Here is a 7,384-nt window from a genome sequence, read left to right on the forward strand (position 1 = left end):
GCTGGCATGTGGTGCTGGGGGATTGAACCGCGGTCCCTGATGCTTTTGCTAAGCTTGTTCTAAGTAGGTGCTTTAGACCACTGAGCCATCTCTCCAGCCCGACTTGAGCCTTTTACAGCTCAGCATATTAATATAGTTTTACTTTTTATGCCTTGTTTTTATACTTTTCTGCTGGATGGTTAAGACCAAGATAAAGCAAGACTTATATAACAAGAAATGTAGCTTTTATATCTGACAAGGTCAGTCAAATCCCCTCAGGACTTAGCCTGAAACCCTGTACAGCAGTTTGTAGATCTTTGTCAGCGTCAGCCATGTGGATAAGTCACGGCCATTGTTTGACCAATTTCCTCTCTGTGAAAGTCTGAGAGAATGTTTTCTCTAGGTGACTCTCCTTAGGCACACTCTACATTGTTGATCACTTTCCTCTGTGCCCCATAATCTCCTTGATCAGAAAATTTGTTTTGTTGTTGTTTGTTTTGTGTGTGCAGGTTCTCATTGCACAGCTTGGACTTGAGGTGATCCTCCTGATTCTGCCTCCCTCGTGCTGGGATTACAGATGTGTGCTACCGTGCCCGGACTCCATGGCAGCTCAGTCTGCCTGGAAGTGGGGCTGGTGCAGCATGCAGTGCCAGGGATTGAACTCTGGCCCCTGTGCTTACCTAAGCAAGCACTTAGTTTGCTGAGCTATATTGCTGGCCCTTGTAAGGGTTAATTTCTAGCAAGAGTTAATTTCTCTTTCTACCAGAAGAGGTTTGCACTGGAAACTATTGCCTGTTAAGGCAGGAACTTGTGTTATGTGATCTTTGGAGTTAACACTTTGACATTTTTTTCCTGCCTGCTAAAGTTTGAGCTATTTTTTTTAAATTGTATTTTAAACATACGTTATTTGTTGTAGAATTTTATGAGTTGGGACAAATAGAATGTATAATTATAATCAAGATTCAGGACAGCGCTGGCCAAATAGCTCAGGGGATTAAAAAGCTGCAAGCAGGTGATGGGGCAGGGGGGTTCGATCCCTGGGCCTGCCGTGCTGGCCCCAGCCCTGCCCCTGGGGCATGCTGAGATGGCAATTGAGACTGGGCATGGTCACGTACACCTGTAATCCCAGCTCTTGGGAGGCTGTAAATAGGAGGATCATTATGAGTTCAATCTAGTAGTGAGACCCTGAACACCCTGTAGACCCTTCTCTAAAAATCCAAAAGAGAAGAAACAAAACAAAACAAAAAACCTATTTAGGGCAGTGCTATCATCCCTCCAAAACTTCTTTATATGGCTCACCTGTAATCAACCCCAGCCCCAGCGACACACTACTCTCCATTCTTTTAGTTGTCCCTTTTCAAGAATGCCATACTGGGCTGTGAGAAAGCTCACGAGACTGGAAGGCCTGCTTAGACATGTGCAGGGACTGCAGCTCAATCCCAGCACCACATGCCCAGGGCGGGCTGAGCTGGTCAGATTCCAGGCATAGTGGCTCATGCCTGTAATCTCAGCACTGGGGAGGCTTAGTATAAGACCCTGTAACAGCGAAACATATTAAAAAAAAAAAAAACAACAAAAACGATAGAAGTGAAATCATACAGCATACAGCCTTGCCAGCCTGGCTTCTTCCACTGAGCGCAATGCATCTGGGATTCATTCATATTGTGTATAGATCAGCAGGCCATTACTTTCGATTGTTAAGTAGCATTTTCCTGTATAGTATGCTAGTTTCATATGGTTGCTGTAACACATTATCACAAATTTGACAATTTAAAGCAACAGAAATTTATCTTCTCACTGTTCTGGATGTCAGAAGTCCAAACTTAGTATCAATGGGCCAAATCAGAGTGTTGGCGTGGCCTCTGGAGGCTTCAGGGACAAACCTGTTCCTCGCTTCTTCCAGCTTCCAGTGCTGATGGTGCCCTGGGCTTGTGGCCACACTGTTCCTGTCGCTGCCTTTGTGGTCACAGAATCTCCACTTCTGCTGTCCAGAATCATCCCTTTTTCTGCTTTCTGTGTATAAAGATACAGGCGAATTTAATCATCTCAAGATCCTTGATTACTTCTGCAGTCTATTTTTCTCCATATAAGGTGATGTTTTTGATTCCAAGTAGGACATGGACATCTTTTGGAGTCTATGATCTAGTCTTTCGCTTGGATATACCATAGATTATTCATGCATATACTTCCTTGAAGAACATTTGGGTGTTTTTAGTGTGTGTCAATTATTTTAAAATTCGTTGCCCTCCTTTGTATTGGGTAAACACCAAAAGGTGTGGTTGCTGAGTGAGAGAGTCATGGTTTATGTTCAACTGATAAGAAACTATCAGGGCTGGTGAGATAGCTCAACAGACTAGAGCACCTGCTTGGACAAACTTAAGCAAGCACAGGACCACGGTTTGATCCCCGGCACTGTATGTCACGCCAGCCCCACTCCTACGGTGAACTGAGCTGGTCAGAGTCTGGGCATGGTGGCATACGTCTGTAATCCCAGTGCTAGGAAGGCTGAAAGCAGGATGATCACCAAGAGTCCAAGCTGTGTTGCACCATATGACCCTGCAACAATCAAATATATTTTTAAAAAAAAGGAAAGAAAGTATCAGACTGTTTGTAAAGTGGTTGTTCAATTTAGTATACCCACCAGCAGTATATGAAAGTTCTATTTCCTCTGCATCTTTGCCAATAGTTACATTATCAGTTTTTCTGATTTTAGCTATTCTAGGAAACATGTCATAGTACTTCCTTGTGGGAATAACTTGCATTTAGCTAGCAACTGGTAAGGCTGAATCTTTTTTTATGTGTTGAAATCTCAATGTTGCATCATTTCATGCCATCACTCACTTATAAACCCACTTAGCTTTCCAACTGCGCTTTAGTAATAATTCAGAAACAACTAACCACTTAATAGGTGAAAATACTACAGTTATTAGCACAAAATTAAGACCACTAAGTTACTTTCAATACAGAGAAACTTACACCATCCAACTGAGCCAACATGGGGACCGGAAGATTAGCTGCTGAGAGCTGCCCACACTCAGAGGCGAGGGGGGAGACTGGAGCAGGTGGAGAGCAGCAGGGCCTTGTGCACACGGGGACGTACGTTCTGCTGCCGAGCTACCTGCTTAGTTTAGTGCTTATCTTTTCCCCTGAAGTTGCTTCCCTCTCATGGGGGCAAGTGAAACTAGAAGGCACTAAAGGATCAAACCTGTAAGAGTTGCAAAGTATAGCCAGGAACGAGCCGGACTGGGGATTGGAGAGAACCTGGACCTGGCCGTCCTTCTGCAGTGCAGGCTGCAGATGTGAGGCAGCTTGTGAAGAAGGGCGTACAGGCCCTTGTGATCGGCTGAGGGACTAATAAGGTTTTGGAGGTTCCCCCTGAGCACAGTGGAGTACCTCAAGAAACAAGGTATTCCCGTGAGGGTCCTCCAGAGAGAGCGGGCAGTGAAGAAATGTGATGCCTTGGGTGTGCAAGGGGTCAGGGTGGAAGATGTCTTTGATTCCCCTTGCTAATGGAGCTGGAAGCATAAAAAATCATTAACCAGGACCGGCCTAATAGCTCAGCGCATTTAAGTGCCTGCGCGGTGGGGAGGGTGTTGATTCCGGGCCTGCCATGTTACCCCGCCCCTGGGGCTTGCGAGAAGCCGAAAGAGCCTGGGCGTGGTGGCACATGCCTGTAATCTCATCACTTGGGGGACTGTAAACAGGAGAATCACTACAAGTCCGATCCAATAGTGAGACCCTGAACGCTCTGTAGACCCTTCCCTAAAATACAATAAATAAATAAAAATCATTACTCAATGAAAAAATGCATCGACACAATATTACTTAAGTGTATCCAAGGTTCATTAGTAAAATTGACAAAAAGTAGGTCTCTAATGTACATGTATTCTTTTTAATCCTTACAAACATGTTTGGATTAATAATCTGTACCTTATGATAAGTCAGAGGGTTTTCCCATCAAAAATCAGGGTGTAATATAAGATTTCTAACTCAGAAAACCTACATAGTCAGGTCTTTGGGGCATGCACAGGCCTGAAGTCTGACAAAGTCACTTTGCTTAGGAGCGAATTTCTTAACAGTGAAAATACTGCCCTTGAAACACTGCCAGGAGTTCTGATGATCATCAAGTTTGCTGAGTCACCTGGAACCTCATAAAAGCCATCTGAATAAGAATCTGTCTTCTACTGAATGCCCAAACCAGTTCGTGCATAAATTGTTTCCTTGTTTCCAGTAGCTCCAGGATAAACATGCTGTGCCAAAGAAGTAAGAGGTGAGGCCACTGCTTCAGGATGCCGGGAAGGCAGGAGGGTAGCCATCTGAGCGCAAAGGACTCAAGAGTAGGATTTTATTCTTTTTAAAAATATCACTGGACTAAATTAGCTAGAAAACAATAGTAGCAAAAAATAGTGGTACTTTAGTACATTTGTGACATAGACACTGACAGAAATAATAACTGTAATAACTTTTCTATTGCATGTTATAGTAGCCTGCCAGAAACTATTATAAGCACTCAGCACAAATGAACTCAGTTGACCATTACAACTACCCCAATAATAGTTATTATTATTTTTTAAATTTATTTTATTTATTTATTTATGTGTGTGTGTGTGTGTGTGTGTGTGTGTGTGTGGCCAGCTCAGCCCGCCTGGGGGCAGGGCTGGCTGGCATGTGGTGCTGGGGGATTGAACCTCGATCCCTGTGCTTTGCTAAGCTTGTTCTAAGTAGGTGCTTTAGACCACTGAGCCATCTCACCAGCCCAATAGTTATTATTTTAATCCCCACTTTATTGATGAGAAAATTGAGATACAAAGCTATTACTTCACTTGCAAAGATTTGGCCCCAGTGGAGCTCAGGAGGCAGGAGTGGAGGATGCAGGGAGCTCTGGACAGATGATGAGCAGGATTTGCTTCTGGGATTTTATGGGTCCAGAGCTTCCCTGTGGGCTCCTTTGTGTGTGTGTGTGTGTGTGTGTGTGTGTGTGTGTGTGTGTTTTAGGGAAGGGTCTACAGGGTGGGGTTGTTCAGGGTCTCACTACTAGATTGGACTCATATTGATCCTCCGATTTACAGCCTCCCAAGTGCTGGGATTACAGGCATGCGCCATTACACCCAGTCTTAAACGCTGTCTAGCCCCTGCGACTACTTGCAGGTGCTTTAATCCACTGAGCTATTTGGCTGACCCTCTGAGTGGGCTCCTCTATCATAAGAAGGGAGTAATTAGCCAGGGCAGATAAATGGTAGCGCAGAGTGTTTGAGGAACTCTGAAATACCCAGACTTTAAGCTTAGGAGCTGGTGTCTGAGTGCTAAAGAAGGCTGAGGCAAAGCAAGGAAGGTTAAAAGAAGGCCCTTATCCTAACCCTGGGCTTCCTTCCCAACCACGTACCCTTCTCAGTTAGAAGTGTTCATGTTTGTCTTCTGTACTGGTGGAACTCAAACCACTTCTGGTTGCCGAAATTGCTCCTGTCATTTCACTGAAATCCCAGGTTCTAACTCGTGCCTCAGAAAGATTGCAAGTCAACGAGAAAACCAACTGACCCAAGGTGCTTTGATTTTGTTTTTAAGCAAGTCTTTTATAGGCTGGGTAATAGCCAAGTGGTGACATAAATTCTTTTAACATTACTTATAGATAGGCATGTATAAATCATTACCAACCCAGAAATAAAACTGTTACAAGAAAGTTTTGATAGTAAAAAAGAAACAAGTTACATTTTTCTGTAGAAATATGATATCCTCTATGACAAAGTAAAACCTCTCTCTCTCTCTCTCTCTCTCTCTCTCTCTCTCTCTCTCTCTGCTTTAAGTAGGAGCTCAGAGAACACAGAATCACCCATTTATCACTCATCCTGTATCAGATGTGTTCACATGTCAGGCCTGTGTTGGTGACAGAGGGGTGAATTGGAGATAGTGCAAGACTTGGAAGGACTTGCTAGGAGAGCAAGGAAATGTGTTGGGAGACAGCCAACAGGAAAGTGAAATAATTCTTTATTAAAAAACTTATGTATTTTGTACAGGATCTCACTACCCAGCTCAGACTCATAGTGATCCTCCTGTTTTCAGCCTCCCCAGGGCTGGGATTACAGGTGTGCACCAGCACCCTCAGCACACCCAGGGGTGGGGCCGGCACAGGATGTGGTACCGAGAATTGAACCCTGGTCCCTGTGCTTGCCTAAGCAGGTGCTTAGTCCAATGAGCTATTTTGTTAGCCCTTAAAATGAAATATTCTAAGAAAATGCTTTAATAGGTGAATGGATTCAACTCATAATTATTGAGTTATATGAGATAGCTCTGTATCAAGTGTCAAAGTCAATATCAATAATCAAAGTTAACCCTCACAAGAGGCAAATGAGGATTTATCACAAATAAAGAATCTCTGCCCCACAAACTAAAAATTTGCCTGTTAGTCAGTGGGGAAGCTTAGATGCAAGGCAGGGGCTTCATCAGTTGGAGGAAGGTCAGTGAGAAGATGAGCCCTGAATGCAATTAGCTGTTTCCAGGCAGAAGGAATGGAGGAATGGGGTGAGGGTAGGACTGTCCTGGAAAAAAAGAAGGTTCAAGAGGATGGAACTAGCACTTGTGGGGCCTGCTGCGGAGGCAGAGACGGTTCATAAGAGAGTGAAGAAGGAGCCAGAGGGAGCCAGGTAGGAGACCACGGGTGAGCAGCGTGGGTATGGTCCGTCTAAGGCAAGGAAGCAGCAGGATCAGATTTACATTTCAGAAAAATTCCTCAGCAGCAGTGTAGATAAAAGAAAAGGAGGTGAGAAATTATGTTTCTCTCTACTTCTGAAGGCCTGACAAGTAGTATCAGTTCTGAGCTTACAGCCTAAGGAAGCCCTCAAGCATCTGCTCCAAAGAGCAGTGCAGCACTGTTTGTGTTGGTGAAAATCCCTAAATGCCTTTTGGCAAAGAATAAATCAACAAATTGTAATATAATCCCATAACTGAATACCAGATGGTAGTTGAAATGAATGAATTAGGACAATATGTGTCAACAGGAAGAGAGAATAAAACTGACTGAAGGAAGCAGGTTGTAAAGATGTATACAGGATCAGGTCATTTTAGTAAAGTTTAAAAACCTGCAAAGCTATGCTTTAAACTGTTGATGGGTATAAATATGCATAACACGGCAGAGGCAGACAAGGGTCCATTCATGCGAGTGCCCTGGGAAAGGAAGGGCTTGGAATGAGGACGAGCTAGTCAAGGTGGGCTTTCATGTATGCATTATTCATTTCTTTCGATAGGGCAATGAATATTACAATGTTAAGATTTTGACTAAACTAGTGGTCAGAATACAGTTGTTTATTCTCTATAACGCAACATTTTTAGAAAGCTAAGCTTGGGTCCAAAGTGTACACTTTCTTCAGCACAGAGAAAGAGCAAAGAAGAACAAATACTGTGGCAGCAGCGT

At 43.7% G+C, this 7,384-nt stretch overlaps 1 pseudogene; it reads left to right on the forward strand.

Annotated features, from left to right (window-relative positions):
- Positions 1–2,974: 2,974 nt before the first annotated feature.
- On the forward strand, positions 2,975–3,489 carry LOC111812737 (annotated as a pseudogene).
- Positions 3,490–7,384: the final 3,895 nt, after the last annotated feature.

This window comes from Octodon degus, unplaced genomic scaffold (assembly GCF_000260255.1).
Source record: "Octodon degus isolate 3935 unplaced genomic scaffold, OctDeg1.0 scaffold00007, whole genome shotgun sequence".
Lineage (NCBI taxonomy): Eukaryota > Metazoa > Chordata > Mammalia > Rodentia > Octodontidae > Octodon > Octodon degus.